Source organism: Vulpes lagopus, chromosome 11 (assembly GCF_018345385.1).
Source record: "Vulpes lagopus strain Blue_001 chromosome 11, ASM1834538v1, whole genome shotgun sequence".
Taxonomy (NCBI): Eukaryota; Metazoa; Chordata; class Mammalia; order Carnivora; family Canidae; genus Vulpes; species Vulpes lagopus.
Window position 1 is genome coordinate 78,830,757 of NC_054834.1, and position 20,682 is coordinate 78,851,438.

The 20,682-nt window shown below is 48.2% G+C and overlaps 1 protein-coding gene across 3 annotated transcripts in view; it reads left to right on the top strand.

Moving 5' to 3' along the window:
* The first annotated feature begins 7,472 nt into the window (after positions 1 to 7,472).
* VPS37C (VPS37C subunit of ESCRT-I) overlaps positions 7,473 to 20,682 on the top strand; it is a 29,329-nt gene continuing 16,119 nt past the window's right edge. Inside the window, exon 1 of one of the 3 annotated variants that reach the window (XM_041774281.1) lies at positions 7,473 to 7,604. The gene's annotated coding sequence lies outside the window, so the exon portion shown is untranslated. Of the gene's footprint in view, positions 7,605 to 8,353; positions 8,416 to 20,682 lie in introns of those variants that run through there. The other 2 variants (XM_041774279.1, XM_041774280.1) reach the window with 2 other exon arrangements.

Below are 20,682 nucleotides of genomic sequence, written 5' to 3' on the forward strand. Positions count from 1 at the left end.
CCGAGAAGAAAGAGTTTAAGAGGAAGGGAGTGCATAAGACAGAGCAGGGGGGCTGTGGAGGTGGGTGGGGGAGCAAGCAGACAGGTCTCCGGAGGGGGGGTGAGGGAGGGTGCCAGGGAGGAGGGAGAGGGCACAGAGGTCCCAGAGGGCCATTTACCTTGGGAAGTCAAGGTTTCCTAGAGGTGGAAAGACCACCCTCAAATCTAAAAGGTTTTTGCTGGGGGATCCCTGAGTGGCTCAGCGGTTTGGCGCCTGCCTTTGGCCCAGGGCGTGATCCTGGAGTCCCGGGATCGAGTCCCGCATTGGGCTCCTGACATGGAGCCTGCTTCTCTCTCTGCCTCTCTCTCTCTCTATCATAAATAAATAAATAAATCTTTAAAAAAAATAAAAGGTTTTTGCCAACACAAGCGACTAGCCTTACTCTACGGCAAATTTTCACAGTGGAACAGGACCACATTTAAACTGTGCGAAGGCAGATTTAACCTGAATTTTGTAACAACTTCTGTTATCAACTTCTCCTTGTTCTTGAACTATTTGCTAAGCACTCTGCACAGAAAGGAGTGTGTGTGTAATATTTGGAAATGTTAATCTCCTTCCTGTTCTTACCGCAGCAGGAGAGTAAGCATGACAGCTTTGCTGAACACTAGAGCTACCCTGCAGAAAACTTGCCCCCTAGCCAGCTCAGTTGGGAGGTGAAGTTCAGTGGGTGCACCCACTGGTGGGCAGGTGGGCTCAGGGACAGGTGTGGGGATGGAAAGCGGGAAGAAACAGGGGTGGTGGCTTCCATGCATGGCCAAAGCTGGCTCTCCCCCACTCAGCTCTGCAGGAAGGGGCAGTAATTGTAGGTAGGTGGGTGCTGAGCATGTGGCCTTCTGAGGAGCTGGTGGGACCCCTGAGGACCGGCCCTTGTCCCTGCCGGGGCCCTGAGAGGGGCACCTGTGTGACCTGCCCAGAGACAGAGGGCATTGGCATGTCACTGTACATAGCTGGGGGAGCTCTGGCTTAAGAGTGACCCTCATGTTGTCTGGACCCCAACCTAATTTTTTCCTGGCACCACAGTAGTCTGCAAATCTCACTGGGTTCTGTGAAGGAGGAGGAAGAGTGGCCTGGAAGGAAGGGAAGCTTGCACGTGAGTTAGAGAAGTGGGAGTATGTGACCTTGCTTACAAAAGGAGAGGGAGGGGGATGATTCCTGGGTGGCTCAGCAGTTGAGTGCCTGCCTTCGGCCTGGGGTGTGATCCTGGAGACCCGGGATCAGGAGGGATCGGGATCGAGTCCTGCATTGGGCTCCCTGCAAGGAGCCTGCTTCTCCCTTTGCCTGTGTCTCCGCCTCTCTCTCTCTCTCTCTCTCTCTCTCTCTCTCTCTCTCTCTCGTGTCTTCTCTCTCTCTCTCTCTCTCTCTCTCTCTCTCTCTCGTGTCTCTCATGATTAAATAAATTAAAAAAAAAAAAAAAAGGAGAGGGAGCAGAGCGGAGCATTTAAGAACACAGCGCTGGAGCCGGATGGACTGGGTTCACATCCTAGCTTGGTCTTTAGTAGCTGTGTGACTTGGACAATTCACTTCCTCTCTCTGGGCCTCATGTTTACCATCTTTATTATTTATTTATTTTTTAAAGTAGGCTCTACGCCCATCATGGGGCTCAAACTCAGGACCCTGAGATCAAGAGTCCCTTGCTCTACCCAGCCAGGTACCCCTCACTATCTTTAAAGAAGGAATAATAGCAGAACCTCATGCATTTGTATGCATAGGGTGCTTCAAATCTTGGTAGGTGCTACGTAAATATTACACAAAGTTGATCATGTAGTTTGGACCTAGATTTATACCTGTTATACTGCTGTACGTGGGAAGCCTCTCTGGGATTTAGGAGTCAAGAAGGAGCTGTGTCTTAGCGCAATGTCATGACTGAGGGGCCATTTGGTTCCATCTCTAGCTTTATAGGTCAAGGCCCAGAGAACAGAAAGGACTAGGCCACGGTCACTTTGGACCAATGCCACTGAATTACAAAGCAACTGGAGCTCAGAGGCATTGTGAGGCCCAAGTCTGAGGCCCAAGTCAGCCTCTCACTAGCTGCTCGGTGTTGGGCTCTGTGGGGCTATCCAGCCTGGGATGAATGGGAAGCTGCCTGACTGCCCTCTGGTGGGGTCTGCCTGGGGCCTGCTGCCTGGAAGAGAGGCTGTCCTTTCATTCTGACACCAGCTGGCTCTAGGTAGGGCCTGGGGAGCTGTGGTTGACTGGGACCTTACCATGGCCCATCCCAAAGCCTGTGAAGATGCGAGTGTGGGGAGCTGCGGTGGGACTCAAGGCTTCACGTTTCTGGGGGCCCAAGCTGGAGACTGAGCCTGGCTTATTTTGCTGAGCACTTCATAACTGCATCGGCAATCACAGCACACCCTCCTTCTTGCTCTTAAAAAACTGGCATGTATGTGTGTGTAAATGAGTAAGCATGTGTATGAATGTGGGGTGTGTGGAGATTTAAGTGCTGAGGTGATATGTGCTCCTGCTCAGCTTATGGCTCTTCCCTGGTTCACCAGAATGTCTTACTCTAGAGGCTAGAAGAGGCTCTCCCCTTTGAGCCCACGCTGGCCAGAGCAGAGGTGGTACAGGATGCCTGGACATTATCTGAGGTTGCATTTTCCCTCGCTTTGGCATGCTTTTGTTTCCAGCAGTACCTGTGACTTGTCTCTGGAGGATCTACTACTACAGCCCTAGGGTCACAAGGTAGCAATCAGGCGGCCGAGGAACTTGTGGCAGTGTGAGAGCCCAGCTCCCTGGCCTTGGGTTGGGCAATTTTCAAGGCAGGACTTACTTTCCAGGGTTCCCTCTGGGAGCAGGCTAGAGCTTCCCTCTGCAGGACTTGCGCAGAATCACACCCAGACTTGGCTTGGTCACTTTCCTATTCTGCTTCCCCTGTCCCTTACTGGTTTCTCTGAGAGCAATTTTGAAATAAACCTCCCCTACATGAAACCTCATCTTTTGGGCTACTTCTGGGGAAGCTGACATAAGAAGATGTAAGATCGTTTTCTTTTTCAGGCAACCCGAGGGCAGGGATTTCACTTGACTCATTCATAAGTCCATGGAAGGAGAGATATGGTTTCTAAAATATTTTATTTATTTATATGAGAGAGAGAGAGTGTGTGTGCACATGCTCAAGCTGGTGGGGGTGGGGAGAGCAGAGGGGAGGGAGGGGGGAGAGAGAATCTGAAGCAGACTCCATGCTCAGCACGGAGCCTGATGCAGGGCTCCATCTCACAACCAAGAGACTGTGAACTGAGCTGAAACCAAGAGTCAGATGCTTAACTTACTGAGCTACCCAGGCACCCTGGGAGATATGGTTTCCATTCTCCACACTCTAATTGTCAAAACAAGGCTAACACATGGATTGGGTATTAGGTTGTAGGTCACCTTCTGTAACCAAAGTCTAAATAACCGAGGGTTAAATAAAATACAATTTCATCTCTCTCATGTAATAACACTCCAGGTGGTTCCCCAGTGAGGGGGGGGGGACCCAAATTCCTTCTCACTGCTTTGCCATCTTCAACATGTGATATTTATCTCTTGGTCTAATGTGGTTGCTCTAGCTCCTGTCATTACATCTGTATTCCACCTAGCAGGAAGTAGAGAAGGGGAGCAGGATATACCCCATTTCTTAAAGAACATAGCCAGTAATTGTAAATATTATTTCTACTCATATCTCATTGGCTCTAATGAAGTCAATGGAGTACTTTTAGGTAAAATAGAGGTTAGGAAATATACTCTTTAGCCGAGTGGCCCTAGGCTAGGGGTTTGATTCCTAAGGGAAGAACGAAACAATTAACATCTCCTGTTATGCTCTCCTCATTCAGTGCAGATAAACTGTTACTCTGTGAAGACATAACAACCCCCAGATCTCAGTGGGTCAACACAACTAAGGTTCATTGCTCATTCCCACCTGACACGGGTTAGCAGGGGACTGCTTGTCAGTCACATGGGGAGAGAAGCTGATGGATGTGCCCTCTTGATGCAAGAGAAATGGATGCACGGCAAATTGGACCCAATTTGTGAAGGCTTCTACCTGGAAGTGACATCCAGTAACCTCTGCAGGTTGCAGGGACCAAAGTAAATTCCATCGTCACAGTAACCTGGGGCAGGGGCTCGAGAGGGGCGGAAAAGCCTGATCCAGCTAGGTTTAGGACAAGTAGTAATGGTCCTCACCTTCATTCGTGTGCCTATACTTTACTTTTCTTTGCTTCTCTCTACCCTGCTCCTCAGCCTCTTTTGGCCAGTAGACTCAGATTTGGATGAGATTATATGAGAGGACATACACTAGGCTGTTAATAAAGGAGGGAGACCGAAGGCAAAAAAACGAAAAGAAAAAAAAAAATCCAAAAGCTATATTTTAAGAAAGCATGTATGTTTATAATCACAATTTTGCATTGATACAAGTGTGTGTGTGTGTGTGTGTGTGTGTGTGGTTTTTTTGTGTGAACTTAATAGAATAATAGAGGAAAGAAATTTGTAAAATATAAATTAATTTACCAAACCCAACCAAATAATAATAAAGCAGTACTATATTAACCATAGCATGTTTAAATTTGGGCACACATAACAAAAAAACCTAAAGTAACCATAACAAGATAGAACTAGATTTTTTCCCCCTCCCACTTAAACCAATCTGGGGGTAGGCCATCCACAGCTTCAATGGTTTCCACTTTTTAGGTCACCTCATGGTCCGATACAGCTGCAAGAATTCCAGCCATCACATCTGAAATTGAAGCAGCAGTTGAGAAGAAGGTGGGGAAGACAAAAGGACTCACATCTCAGGTGACTCAGCTCCTTTAAAGCAGCCTTCCAAATAACTCTTCTCAATCCATCTGTTTATATCACAAAGTCACTCAGTTATTTATCTGTGTATTTATTTAGCAGGGTCTCGACAGGAGGCTTGAACTAGGACCCTGAGATCAAGACCTGAGCTGAGATCAAGAGTCAGATGCGTAACCCACTGTGCCACTTGGGCACCTCTAGTCATCCAATCATAACTAACAGCAAAGGAGGTTGGTAAATGCAGCTTTTTAAAGCTATTGGGCATATTGCCATAAAAGAAAATAAACTCTATTTTTTAAGGAAAGCCAGAGAGTGTATGACTCTGTTGGCAGCTACCAACCCCTGCCTCAGCGGCACAGTTCCCTTCTGAGTAGTGCAGGCATGACTGCTGAGCATGGAGGGGGAGCCAGGAGGAATGGGCCCAAGTGAGAAGCCCAGCCAGAATAATCTGACTTTCAAGTCCAGAAAAAAAATAAGATCAAGTGTTCACTGAAGATCTGAAGGCCAAATTGGGGATTGTGTGTACCACATGGCGAAAGTTCCTTTAAAAACTGCTTATCCAGACAGTTCCTAAATACCACCCCTCCCCCCGCCCCATACCTCAGCTTCTCCAATATCTTCTTTGATACACCTCAAATTCTGACCTCCCTGTCCAGCCCTCCTCATTTCTGTTCACATCACCTTTCAACTAGTCAACCATGGACCTAACAAGATCCTGTTCTGAGGAGTTAAACAAACATACACTTTAGTAGGAGGTAGAGAGGAAACATAATGAATATTTCGACTTTACTATTTTTTTGTTCTTGATCATCTGAAGGACTGAGGTATCTTGGGGGAGGGAGATCTCCTGTGTCCTCTCAAATTCCAACCAGCAAGGCATCTTCCCTGGGGCTGGAGACGGTGTCCTTCTCCTTTGTATCTGCAGTCCTCAGCAGTGAATGAAATGTGGAATGAAAAAATGAGAGAAGAGTAAGGAGCAGTCTTCTCTTGCTCTCTCTCCCCCTCTCTTTTGCATGTTTCAGGGTCACTTTGAAACATGAACGACGTTGGGTATAACTGAGGCACTGTATAGGGACAGAAGTGCCAGGGATTGGACACCACCAGGACCAAAGGGGGTGGGCTAGAGCCAGGTGGGGATGAAAAGAGCCTGGAGTGGAAAATAGGAGGAAACATGTTAGGGAAAGCACCCTCTTCCGTTGCCATCTGCCTCAGATGACTGGAATTTTCTGCCATTTCTCCCTCCCTCCGTCCTTTGCCCTAATTCTCCATCTTTGGTTATTCAGAAGGCCCAGCAGCTCCCCTCACCCACCCACCCCAACGGATGACTTGGCAATGACCTGTTTGATATGGAAAGTAGGCAGTAGTTTGTCTTTTCCCCTCAACACCTTGGCTGGAATCATTGTGTCTGTCACATTTTCAAGTTATTACTGTCATTGTTTTAGGAGTTTCTAGCATTGGCAGAAAATGATGTATAAAATAGGTTCTGCCTGTCCTTACGGAAATACCATCCAGGGGGAGAGAATGGTCAGTTACACAAAAATGTAGTAAATGCTAAGAGACGGAAAAGTGGGGGGTGTTTGAAGAACATGCATGAGGGAACTTTCCCAGTCTTGAGAGTACAAGAAGGGCTTTCCAGAAGTGGAGTCTAATGCCCAAAGGGCATGAGTGACAGAAAACCCAAAACAAGAGTGGCTCACACAAGATGGTTTATTTCCCTCCCCTGTGAAAGTCTGGAGGTGAGCATCCAGCAGTGTCATGAAGCTCCACCGTGTCAGGGCTCAGGCTCTTTCTGTTCTGTTGTGCCTGCAGGTATGGCCACCATTCCAGGGTCAATTCACAGGTCAAGATGACCTCCCAGTGTCATGTACCTATCTCACCTGCCAACACAGTACCAGTGAGTGAAAGGATTGCTGAATGAAACTCAAGCTAATCCATCAGTAGTACTATTTTTTTTTTTTTTTTTTTTTTTAGAGAGCAAGAACTTGGTTGTGCACACGTGCAGATGGGGGACAGGCAGAAGGAGAGGGAGAGAGAAAGAATCCTAAGCAGGCTCCGTGCCCAGCATGGAGCCAGATGCAGGGCTTGGTCTCAAAACCCTGAGATCATGCCTGAGCTGAAATCAAGAGTCAGATGTTCAACTGTCAGAGCCGCCCAGGAGCCCTCTGTTTTCTTTTTCTTTTCTTTTCTTTTTTTTTTTTACTACCAAAGTAACATATGCACAAGATTAAAAATTATATAGCACAAAAGGTTTATGACACAAAGTTAATGCCATCCGCCCTGGTCCGCCCCACCACTCGGAAACAGTTCCAATACAGTTCTCTGAAAGCTGCTATCAACATGAGCTACTCTAACATTATGTGCAAGGCGAGGTGTTTGCCAAAAGCAACCTTGGTATCCCTCAAAGAAGTCAGTAGCTGGGGCTGCCTTCCTCATGATCCGATCTGTGCTCCAGGGGTGGACACTGAGTGAGGCCTGATCCTCTTGCCCAGGGGCCCGAGTCCACAGGCTACCTGGCAGCCGGGAGCTCTGCCCACAGGGGCAGTGGTGGTGCCACAGCCAATCAGATTGTTCTCTCTAGAATCGACATGGAAATTTTGAGACTATCTGCTGAGAAGAATTCTGATATCACAAGAGAGACCGAGTCAGACAGGAGGATGAGCCTGCACGAGCCTGCACACCGCCGTGCGGGGAGCGCTCCCGCCACTCTCCGGTCACGTGACCCAGCAATCCGCGTCCTTGAGGAGCTGCTCGGGGCTGGGTCTCCCTCGCCGGCGAGGATGGTCCTGATTCGACGCCTGAAGGTGGTGGGTTCTGCGAAGCGCTCCTCCTGGGGCCCCGCTTTTACAGGGCCGCTACCATGGGCCCTGCTGAGGGGCGGAGCAGCTCAGGACGGGCCGGCCGGGGAAGCCCGCGCTGGCCCGCTCCGGGGTCATTCTGGGTCCGGGGCGGAGGGTGCAGGAGGCGGCCCGTCCAGCACGGCTCACAGCACGGGCCGCAAGTGCGACCCAGGGCCTGGCCAACCGCGCGGAGCTGCTGCGGGGAACCTGCCGCCAGCTCCAGCCCGCCCGGGAGGACACAGGTCCGCGGCCGCTCGCGTCCCGGGGCCCAACGGCGCGGGCGCAGTCGCACCGCCTAGGGCGCTCCCCGGGTGCTGGGATCTCGCTCGTCTCCTCCCGGGCTCCCTGCGGGCGGCTCTGAGCCGAGGCCCCGAGTCGGGCCGGGGACACAGGACCGCGCCCCCCGCCCGCGGGGCTACACGCGGGGCGGCCGCGCAGGCGCACTCGCCCGGGGGCAGAGTCGGCCCGAGGGGCGGCGCCCCTCCCAGAGGCGGGCGGAGGCCGGCGGGGGCGGGGGCGGGGCCGGGGCAGCGGCTCGCGGGAGGGGGCTCGCGGGAGGGGGCCCGCGGGGACTCCCTCGGGTGTCTGCGGGGCGGGCGCAGCGCGCGGGGTAGACGTGCGGGGCCTCCGGCGTGCTGCGGGGGGGCGGCGCGGCCCCGCTCCGGCCCGGACGTCGGAGGGCGTCACTTCCGGCGGGAGGGGGCGGGCCGGCGGGCCCCGGAAGTGCGGGCGCGGGCGGTGGTTTAACCCGCGGCGGCGGCGGCGGCGGCCGGGGCAGGTGAGCGGACCCGGGAGGGGCGAGGACGGGGAAGGAGGTGGTGCTGGCAGTGGCTCCTGGCGCGCCCCCGCCTGTCCGGTGATTGGGCGCGAGGGGCGCGTGACTGCGCCGGCACCCCTGCCCCTGGCCGCGGGAGGGAGGGAGGGAGGCCGGCGCCCCCGCCCCCAGCGCCCTCCGCTCCCTTCCCGCCGCAGGTGGCGCCTGCGGCCCCGCCCCGCCCCGCCCCGCCCCTCTCCCGCCCCCCCGCCCCCCCCAGCCCCCCCCAGCCCCTTGCCGTCGCTGTCAGAGCCACTTTGCCCATTGCACACGCGGGAGCAGGCCTCGGAGCGGGCCTGACTTAGCAGAGGTCACGCAGGGGAGGCCAGTGCAGAGTAGGGTCACGGAGACTCCTGGCCGTGACTCCTGCCTGTGCCCTTCCCCAGGAGAGTGCAAGGGGCTTTCAGCCTGGGCTCAGTCCTGCTCTTCTGGACCCAGACCAGGAGAGCCCAGCGCCCGTCACTTAGCAGCCCCACTCCTGGACCTGCCGGGTACACAGGCCGTTGCTGTGCCTGTGCCTCGACAGACTGGACACATCTGTGTCCTGTATAGGTCTGGTGCCTCTTGGGTGCAGAGGGCAGTGCGGCGTTTGTGGGTCTGTGTATCCTCCATAGGGACCCGGTTCCTCCTCATTTCTTCCCCACAGCCAATAAAGGTGCTTATTTTCCCACTTTACGGCTGGGAGAAGGAGTTACCTGAGGCTCTGTTGTGAGTTATTGGCACAGATGAGTTTCAGTCCCCAAGGCTGTGCTTTCTCAGCACAGGGTCTGGCCTCACCCACCCTAGAAATGTATTCCTTTGGCCCAGTAAACTTCATAGACTCACTTCCCTTCACTCTAGCAGTGTCTCAGTAATCCTGTTGCTGACTCAAGGCTTTTCCACTTCTTTCATTGGCTCCTTGCCTCTTTTCCAGGAATCTTGTTTACTGCCAGTGCACCCAAGTTGCTGCCACCTGACTCTCAGGACTGTAGGCCCTAGAGCTGAAGGTTTCAGCGTCAGAGGGATTTGGGGAGGAAGGACTTCCTTTGCCTGTCGTGCAAAGCTACAGCCTTGCCCAGGCCTGGACCTTGGGGTTCTGGGGTGGGAGGAGGGGCCTGGTTGAACCTTGGCTGCTGAAGTGAGAGTCTTTGTTCTTGGTGGTCATGGTGCCCACAAAGGCTTTTTTCCTCGATTATCTCGGAAACTGGCTTGGTGCCTTTGTAATTGCCATTAGGTAGAAATTTCATTTTGGATTTCTTTATCTGGACAGCTTTTGCTGGCTGGTTTTTAGGTGGTAATAGCTCTGATATCTTGCTTGACTGCCATGTGCTTTTGGCACTGTTTTAGGGGCTTTGTGAACACAGTGAGTTCTGAGAATACTTCAGGGTAGGTGGTGATCCCATTTTACAGGAAAGCGAGTTGCAGAGATGTTATATAATGGTCACCCAGCCAGGAAGCACTGAGTTGGGATTTTTAACCTGTTAGTCTCATTTCAAAGCTAATGTTCTTGCTGGACCTTAAGAATCATCAGTGATGCTTAGGGGACCCTGGGTGACTCGAGCGTTTACCTCTTGGTTTCAGCTCCGGTCATGGTCTTGGGGTCCTGGAATGGAGCCCCGTGTTGGGCACTGCACTCAGGGAGTCTGCTTGAGGATTCACTCTCTCCCCCTCTGCTCCTCGTCTTGCTCACTCTCTTTCTCTAAAATAAATAAATACTTTTTTTTTTTTAATTATTAAAAATATGAAGCCAAACCTCTGGAGATTGTCTGGAGCAGCGGTCCCAGGAATCAAGTTTTTTCACATATGCACTGAGAGATTCTTTTTGAAAGTCAAATTTGGGAAGCACCAGTTTAAAGAGTTTGTAGATTTACTATACTGGAAACTGAGATTGTTTCTAAGGAATCTCTTTTGCCTTCTACATATTGCTGTGAAATCTGCTAATCTGGCATAAATCTGCCATTGAAAGGGCATTGGCCTAACTAGCCATGTGAATTATTTCCGAATACTTTGGGCCAGTACCAGTCAGCTTTATCCAGCCTGACAAAATCATTGAAAATCTCGTTGAAATCCCACTGGATCTCTGTTGTTCCAAAATTCTGTTAGTTTCTGCTCAGAGTCTAGAGTTTTCTTAAGGTTCCGGTTTGTTCCTGGATAGTTGCCCTATAACTTAGAGATCTCTGTAATGGCAATGCCTTTGAGGATTTGGGTGCTTTAAAAGGCATGTATACTTAGCTGGTGCTCCCTCTACTGCATTTCTCTTCCCCTTCGCTGGTTTCTGTGAGAGACTTAAGCAAAGACCAAACAGGTTCGTCATGATTTTGCTGGTACTGACAAGTGGGGCCCCTGGGGCTTAGGATGGGCTGGAGAAGAGAGAGAAGGAGAGACTCAACCATAAACACATCAAACAGCCCAGATCAGGTATGCCTAGCATCGAAGACGTTTAATGTATCTACTCTCCCCTTGGCTGGAATACAAGTAGTAGAAGATGCAAAGTCAGCATTATACTATTACTTTATTTTCTTTCTGTCCAGTAAACACTGATTTCTCACTTAATTTCTTTGTAAACAGAGGATGTACTTTGTATGATTTGAAATGTTTTAATTGACTGAGACTTGCTTTATGGCCCAGGATAGGGTCTTCCCTGGTCAATGCTCTGTGAACACTTGGGAAAAATATGTTTTCTGCTTTGTTGAGTGGAGTATTGGATCAATATCTGTTAAGTTGGTTGGTAGTGCTGTTCAAGTCATAACTTCTTACTGCTTTTCTGTCAGCTTGTTCTATCAGTGAAAAAGGGTCATTGAAATTTATGACTATAATGATTGATCTGTCCGTTTTTCCTCGTAATTTTATCAGTTTTTGCTTCATGTATTTTGAAGCTCTGTTATTAAGTACATAAACATTTTGGATGTTGTTTGTTTGATGAATTGACCCTTTCGATCCCTGGTAATAGTCTTTGTTCTGAATCTTTGTCTCCTATTAATATAGCCAATCCAGCTTTTAAAAAATTACTGGATTGGTATACAATATATAATACAGAACTACAACTAAAAAAAAAAAGTGATCTGATTAAAATAGGCAAAGGACTTGAATAGATGTTTCTCTGAAGAAGATAGACAAATGACCAATAAGTATATGAAGATATTCAACATCACTAGTCATTAGGGAAATGCGAATCAAAATGACAATGAGATACCACCTCACAGCCCTTTAGATGGCTGTTAAAAAAACCCAGAAGTATGGGATCCCTGGGTGGCTCAGCCGTTTAGCACCTGCCTTTGACCCAGGGCGTGATCCTGGAGTCCTGGGATTGAGTCCCACGTTGGGCTCCCTGCATGGAGCCTGCTTCTCCCTCTGCCTGTGTCTCTGCCTCTCTCTCTCTCTGTGTGTGTGTGTGTGTCTGATGAATAAATAAATAAAATCTTAAAACAAAACAGAAGTGTTGGCAAGAGGATGTAGAGAGATTGGAACCCTCATTATTGCTGGTGGGAATGTCAGATGCACAGCCGCCGTGGAAAACAGTATGGCAATTCCTCAAACAATTAAATATACAGTTATCATATGATTCAGGCATTCCAATTATGGGTATATCCCCTAAAGAAGTATAAACAGAGACTCAACCAATATATTTGTACACTGGTGTTTATGGCAGCATTATTCACAATAGCCCAAAGGTGGAAGCAACCCAGGTGTCCATTGATATATGAATGGATAAACAATGTGGTACATATATAGAACATTGTGTATCTTTAAAAAGGAAGGAGATTTTGACTCATGCTACAACATGGCTGAAACTGGAAGAAATAATACTAAATGAAACAAGCCAGGGACAAAGGGACAAATATCGCATGATTCCTCTTATATAATATTCCTAGACTAGTTAAATTGATAGAGTCAGAAAGAAGACTGGTGGTTGCCAGGGGCCGAAGAGGCAAGAATGGGGAATTAGTGTTTAATGGGTGTAGAGTTTCAGTTTGGGATGTTAAAACAATTCTGGAGGTGGATGGTGATGATGGTTGAATAACAGTGTGAATATACTTAATGCCATAAAACTGTACAATTAAAAATGGTTCAGACGGTAAATTTTATGTTATATATGTTTTACCATGATTTAAAAATGGATAGTGTTTAAAGATCAACATTTGCTTTGTGTATTTCTTGATATTCTTTTAAGTTATGTGTCTTTAAAATGAGTTCTTGTAGGAAACACATAGATAGGTTTTGCATTTTGTAAAATTGAATTTTACAGTCTCTGCCTTTTAATTGGTATGTTTAGTACATTTACATTTAATATGATTATTAATGTAGTTAGGCATAACTATTATCTTGCTGTTTGTTTTCAATTTATCCAATAATCTTTCTTCCCATTTCCTTTTTTTTTCTCTCTTTTCTTCTGATCTCTTTGGGGTTGAGTAATTTTTTTGATTTCATTTTGTTTCCTATGCTAGTTTATTAGCTATAACTCTTTTTTTTTAGCAATTTACTAAAGATTCATAGTATGCATCTTTATTTAGCTTGTCACAGTCGATCATCAAGTGATATTATACCACTTTAAATCTAGTATAAGAACCTTACAATATGTACATTTATTTCTTCCCTCCTGGACTTTGTACTGTTGTTATCACACATTTCGCTTCTACATATACTATAAATCCCACAATTCATTGTTAATATTGACATGTAAACAGTCAATTTATAAAGAGATAAAAAAGAAAAGATATTTTATATTTATTTACACGTTTTTCTTTTCTGGTGTTCTTCATTCCTCTGTGTAGATCCATTTTGTTTCACATTCTTTCTTACTTGAGGACTTCCTTTAATTCTTTCAGAATTTGGGGGTCTAAGAAAGTCTTTATTTTGCCTTTGTTATTGAGAAGTATTTTCCCTGGGTATAGAATTCTAGGTTGACTCTTAATTTCAACATTTTAGTAAGTGGGTCCGGTGTTTCCTGGTTTGCATGGTTGCATATGCATAATCAGTTGTCCTTCTTATTTTTTGTTCTTCTATTTCTAGTGTGCCCCTTTTCCTTCTGCTCTTTCTTTCTTTTTTCCCCTAAGATTTTATTTATTTATTCATGAGAGATACAGAGAAAGAGAGGCAGAGACATAGGCAGAGGGAGAAGCAGGTTCCTCACAGGGAGCCCCATTTAGGACTTGATCCCAAGACCCCAGGATCACACCCTAAGCCAAAGGCAGATGCTCAACCACTGAGCCATCCAGGAGGAGTCCCCCTTCTGCTTTTCTTTTATTGCTGGTTTTAGACCATGTAATAATCATTATCATGTGCCTTGGTGTAGTTTTCTTCATGTTTATTGTGCTTGGGTTAGTTGAGTGTTTTTTGGATCTGTGGGGTTATAGCTTACATCAAATTGGGAAAATTTTCAGCCCGTTAATTCTTCAGATAGTTTCTCTCTTGTCCTTTCTCTCTCTTCTTTGGGGACTCCAAATACAAGTATATTAGAATACCTGAAATTGTTCCACAGCTCTCTGATACTTCATTCATTTTCTCCCCCAGTCTTTCTGTTTTTCTCTCTGTGATTTGTTTTGGATCATTTGTACTGTTTTATCTTCAAGTTCACCTATCTTTTTTTCTGTAGTACCCAATCTATTGTTACTTCCATCTAGTATGCTTTCTATCTTGGCATTATTGTTTATATCTCTGCAAGTTTGATTTATGTCTTTTTTATACTTTTCTATATGTCTCTACTTAACATGCTCAGTTTTTCCTTTAGCTTCTTGGACATATGGAATATTGTTGTAGTGACTATTTTAATACCCTTTTAGGCTAACTCTGTTATCTGTATTTCTGAGTCCGTATCTGTTGATTGATTTTTCCTTCATTATGGATTCCATTTTCTTGGTTCTTTGTATGTCTGGTAATTTTTTATTGATGTCAGGTGCAAATTTTACCCCATTGGGAGATGAATATTTTTGTATTTCTGCAAATATTCTTCGTGTTATTTTGGGACACTGTTAAGTTATTTAGAAACAGTTTCATCCTTTAAAAGCTTGCTCTTAGTTTTCGTTACTTGAAATCAGAACAATCTTTAGACCAGGGTTAATTTCCCCACTAACAAGGCAGTACTTTCTTCAGTGCTCCACGGATGCCATGTGGATTACTAAATTTTTTTGACTCTGGCCGAGACACAAATTATTTTTGGCTCATTTTGAGTTCCAAGGATTGTTCCCTCTAATCCTGATCCGTACTGTCAGCACTTAGCTGAAAAATGGAGGGGGACCCTTTGCAGATTTCCAGAGTTCTTTCTGTGTGTCGCTATCTCCTCTCTGGTTTTAGGCCCTGTAAAGTCTGGCTGCCTTGGCCTCCCAGGACTCCCAACTTCCTTTCCCCAACCCGAGGAGCCTGTTGGGCTCTGAGACTGTCAGGCTTTGCCTAGGCACTCTATCATTGTATCATGGCCTGGAACCTCTTTCTAGGCAGTGAGCTAGGGGCAGTTGTTTGTTCTCCCCTCTCAGAAATCACTTTTCTACACTGGCTGATGTCCACTCTGTGAAAACTGTTGTTCTGCTTACTTTGTCTAGTTTTTCAGTTGGTTGAGGCAGAAGAATCTAGTTCCTATTCCTCTGTATTGGCCCAGAGTGTTTGTCCGGTCAGCACTCATTGAGTGCCCTATGTGTGCTAGGCATTGACCTAGTGCTGGGGTGCAGACCTGAGCGACCCCATGGGCTGTGCCCTTGGGGAGCTCACAGTCTGGCTGGAGAAACATGCTGATTCCTATATCATAAATGCTGGGTGGTACTTACAGAACACCGTGAGAGGGTAGGATGAAGTCTTTGGGAGAAAGATCTGAGATTTGAGGGACGGGCAGGCATTTTCAAGCTAGAGAAGGCATAGGAAAGGGTATTCCTGGCAGAGGGAACAGTAGGAGCAGAGGCTGGGTGGCAGGACTGGGAACTCCTGTGGGCAGGATCTGTGTCCTACTGATCTTTATATAGGTGCAGAATATTTATCAAGTGATTGGAAGCATGCTGCTTGTTCTGGGAATAGTAGATAGAACAGAGTTGGGGTGGGGTGAGCAGTCCATGAGGGAGTGGAGGGAGATCTAGCTGAAAACAAGGTTTGGGGTCAGCTGATACAGGACCTGGGATGCCAAGCCAAGGGACACAAGGTTTTGAATGTAATACCAAAGCCCTGGGGAGTTATGGAAGGTTCTAAGCAGGGATGTGGGAGCTCTGATTGACTGTGTTCTCTAGCGGTTACTGAGGTATGGGGGAGAGGGATGGAGAGGGTGGAGTCTGTAAGAACCAGGCGGGCAGCTGCTGGAGAGGCTGGCTCGGAGTAGGCCTTTTGCTGGAGGATGAAAATGAGTCCAGAGCCCCATGCAACCGCTGATATGGTGTCACCTGTTTGATAATGGTTTTGTGTGTTTGATAATGGCCTTCATGGATCCCTGCCTGAGTCAAGAGCAGATATGAGGAGGCTCTGGACTAGTTTCTCTTTTTCTGTGGCTCCACTCTTGCCCTCAGCACACCTGCCTGCTCGGGGACCTAGAAGTTCAAAGCATTAGGTGTCACTGACAAGGGTAGGGTCTATGGGTGGAGAGGGGAGGGGAGAAGGCTCCCCTCCGCCAGCCTTCTACCAGCCTAGGATGATGCCAACTCAGTGAAAACAATGGTCTCTAACGTCTTGGCCTTTGAACAGACAGACCTTGAGTAACCTGATACAGACCCTGGATATTTGCTGTAACCTTAATCCTGATCCTTCCTAAAGGGATGTTGAATCTGCTAGCTCAGCTTGCCCTGCATAGGTTAGGAAGTGGTGGGGTGGGGTGGGGGGGTGGGGGGTGGGGTGGGGGGGTGGAGTTGACAGCTGCAGGCAGATCCTTTCTGAGTCATCTGAACGGTTGGAGCAAAGGAGAAACACATGGCCATTGGGTGTGGAGTAGTTTAGGATTGTCTTTTCTTTCTCCTTTTCTTTTCTTTTCTTTTCTTTTCTTTTCTTTCTGATTTTGTGTGTTTATTTGAGAGAGACAGAGCGTAAGTAGTGGAAAGGGAGAAGCAGGCTGCCCATCAAGCCTGATGCGGGGCTCCATCCCAGGACCCTGGGATCATGACCTGAGCTGAAGGCAGCCGCTTAACTGAGCCACCCAGGCACCCCTGGAGGATTTTCTTTTCACTGAGCCATGGGCCATAGGACAAAGAAGCTTTGCAAAGTGTCAGGGTTGTGTTTTACTGTCAGGAGGTTTCAAGAATGGGCTACTTATTAAATAACCTGTTTCTTGGCCAGCATATTGACTGAATTGGGACGTTACTGATCTGAGTTACATCCAGCCACTGGATTTATGTGGCACTGTTGATTGATGCTATCTCTGGAGGAATTTTCAGTTCTCTTTCCTCAGCGTCTACAGAGGGTATATGGGTCAGGTGGGAGCTCAGCCATGGGATAAAAGTCCTGATCATTTGTTGAGCCTGGCCTGCGAACTGGACATTAGACTTCCTAGGGACTGATTCATTTCATCCTTGTAAAAGGGCCTGAATTAGAGAAGAAATCAGGATACAGAGAGATGGAGTAGCCTGCCCAAGCTCCCCAGCCAGTAATGACTGAGGGCATAGGGCCCTCTGTCTTCCAGAGCCGTTAGCCACTAGGCCTTCCTTGCAGGCCTGGAACCTTAAGGAGGGGCTGCTCCTGGTGCCCTTGGGAGATCTGGGACCCTGGGGCACTGTATGGCCAGGCCCTATTCTTTAGAAGTCTGATGGAAAATGTCAGGAATATGGACCATGTACTGAGTTTGTACCCAGAGCTGGGTACTGTGTCAACCTGGGCACACACTTGACCAAGAGGCAGCATAGTGCAGTGGGGAGTACAGGCCCCAAAGCCAGGCTACCGCAGTGAAATTTAGACTCTGCCATTTCCTCATTGTGAGACTGGGATCAGGCACGAGACTTCTCTTTAACTCAGGTTTCTTGTCTGTAAAATGAGGGAAGCCAAAGGACACATAGCTGGGAGGGCTTCTTGTGAGGATCCTACCAGCTGCTGCAGACAGGGCGCCTAGGATGCCGCTCGTTACATTGTAAGTGCCCTGAACCTTATGTGTGGTGACCATCATTGTTTCTCTTTTACGGTGACACAATGAGGCTTGGAGAGAGGAACTGAGTGTGGCGGTAAAGCCTGGTTCGACTCCTGTCCTCAAGGAGTTCCCAGCTGTAGCTCCCTGGCTTTGTTCTTGCCTTCTGTCTGCCTGGAATATGCTTTGCCCATCCTGAACATGCCTGCCTGTCCTTCAGATGTCCTCTCTTCTGGGAAGTGTTCCTTGCTCTCCCTCCCCCGAATATTAATTATTCTGTCTCTTGGGGGGTAATCTGATGATGAGGGGGCAACTCTTGACTCCCCTGGGGCTCAATATCAGTGAAGCAAATGTAACTGCTATTACTGATTCAGAAGCAGGCTTGGGAGGGACCCCTTTAGGGGATGGGCTGGGTCCTTAAAGGACTGTAGGTAGCCAGGGGCCCCACCCCTGCCAGCCCTGCCCTTCGGCTCCTACTCTGGCTCCGCTCTGTAGGTGTCCTCTGCTGATGGACTGCCCCAGCCTGGCCAGCAGCCCACAGAGTGGAGAAAGCAGTTTGCTAGAGTCTAGTGCCACTCCCGAATCCTCCTCCCCTGTCCTGTGTTCAGCACAATAAAGGGGCTCACTTAGTAGCCTACCTCTGGGGAAAGGGGAGTTCAGATGGAGTTATTCAGTGGACTTGGAGAGCATGTGGCTGTTAAATAAATAAATATTTATGTAAAGATGACAATTGCCTTCAAAAAGTCTTGTCTTGAGAGGTTGTATATTCTCCTCGTTGATCTGTTGGCATACTTGTATTTGAGGATCTCTGTTCAGATTGGTTTCCAGCCTGTTTCAGAAAGCCACACCTTTTGCCTTCCTGAAGACCTGCCCTCTCTCCTGAGCCTAGCTGGGTGCCTGGCCAGGTTGTCAGGTAGCATTTTGCAACAGTAATAAGGTGTAAATGTGTGACTGCTCCCTACCTAGCGCCTGCTTAGTGGTTCTTCTGGCACCTCTAGATGTTGTCTCGCTTACTTCTCTAAGTCCTTACAACAGCCCACTGTGTTGGTAGTGTTAGCCCCATTTTACCCATGAGAAACGGTAAGAAAGGGGGAGTACTTTGCCCAAGGTCACAGAGCTAGTAAAAGGTCAAGCTGGGATTTAAACCCAGCAATATTTGGCTCTTAAGCCCTGACCTCTTTCTGCTTCCCATCATGGTGTCTTAACTGTTCAGTGTTGGAGGGTGGGGAGGGATTCGCCACCCCAGCCCCAGAAATTCTTTAGAAAACTGAAGAAGGCTCCCTTCTGGCACTTACATGCCTGCTTTTCAAATTGAAGGGAAGCTCAGTTCAGTGGTGCTTTGGGCCAGGTAAGGAGCGCATAGTGGTTTGATTTGTTTTTATTAACTTCTATGGGAAGTCAGGTGACTGAACAGTCTGATACTTGGGTGCCCGGCTAGAATCATTCTAGAAAAAGAAAACTAGATCAGGTCAACAAATCTGTTCTCATTAAGCAGAAGGAATAAGAAGGTTTCTAAGGCAACCGCAGGTGTTTTTGACATGAAGGGTGGGATGGGGCCAGGTCTCTCTAACTCAGGCATGCTGAACTGTGCAGGTTGCTATGGTAACTGCTGCTTATGCTGCCCTAAGTGGATGTGGGAAGCTTGCAAGAAGCCCAACGCCTTTACAATTCTCCTTGCAGTGTGATTTGGGGCTTGAAGTAGCTGGCGAGTCAGCATGGTCTCCTAACGATGAGGACGAGGGAGGTGATAGGAACCTCTGTTTTGTCTGCCAGGGGAAGCTGGGGAAACAGAGGCACCCTGCTCAGGCCCAGTTCCATCTTCTGAATCAGTAGCAGTCACATTTGCTTCACTCAATATCGAACCCCAGGGGAGTGAGTCAAGAGCTGCCCCTCATCATAGGATTACCCCCAAGAGGCAGAATAATTAATATTTGTTCAGTGCTGAGGAGCTTGCAAAGCCCTCTCTAGGGCCCTTTGCTCATCTGAGGCACACGACCCCTAAGGTAGGATTACTGTCATGGTACCCATTTCCAGATATGGAAACTGAGGTTAAGAGACTTGATTGAGGTCATACAGCTGAAGGGTTGTGGAGCCAAAGTGCAAATCCCAGGCATTGGTCCACATTCTGTGCTTTTCTTTGCATCCTGTCAGGGAAGAGCTGTCATTGACTGTTCAGACACATTGACTGTTCAGGCAAAGGGTGCCAGGCATCACAAGCCACCTCCCAGGCTGGCACACCTTATTCTGATCTCAGCTTAGAAAAGACTGTGTTTTGCTTTCTGTCTTTACTTTAAAAAAAAAAAAAAAAAGAGAGAGAGAGAGAGAGATTTATTTATTTACGATAGAGAGAGAGAGAGAGAGAGAGAGAGAGAGAAGCAGAGACACAGGAGGAGGGAGAAGCAGGACCCATGCCGGGAGCCCGACGTGAGACTCAATCCCGGGACTCCAGGACCGTGCCCTGGGCCAAAGGTAGGCGCTAAACCGCTGAGTCACCCAGGGATCCCCCCCCCCTTTTTTTTAAGTTTATCCTTGCAAAGGATCTGATACTAGTTGAAGTTATTTATTTTTGACCTAAATAGTCCTGGCAAAGATCCACATTGAGCAGGCGCCATCCATATGTTGCCTTCTCCCTGAGTTTGAACCCTTCCCAGCATCCCCAGCATTCTCAGCCCCATCTACCCTACCCCAGGGAGTAGTGGGAAAGGGTACTGCCTCTGCTGAGCCCTCCAGTGGGTAGTAGAGTCGCCTTTGGGCCTGCTATCTTCATTCAGTTGAGTTCCCCCTTGCTCCAGGCACGTGAGATCAATTTAGTCAAGATATCAAGGGATGGAAAGAAGTTGAGACTGAGATACAGGGCCATTGGCCTGGGAACTTCTTTTCTCATCATAGTGTATGTGCTCTGGAGGCCCAGGGGCTGCACCCCCAAGCCTGCCTCCTTGGTTCTGCTCACTGCTGTTCCAGCTTTGTCAGCCCCTATACACAGTGCTCAGTGGTGGAAGGTGAGCTCCAGGATGCCTGGGAAATGTCTGTCACTTTGCCCTCCCCGCCCCCCTTATCTGTGGAACCTGTCCTCCAGGCAGGGCAGGGCACTAGTCTCTCCTGAAGGAAGTGGTGTTGACAAAACCATACCCACCCAGTTGTTGTTGTTTTACAAGTTTTAAATTGGCTACTGAAATTTAAAAGTGGAGGGGTGTCACATGGATCTGGATTTCTAGCTTCTCTAGCAGGTCTGG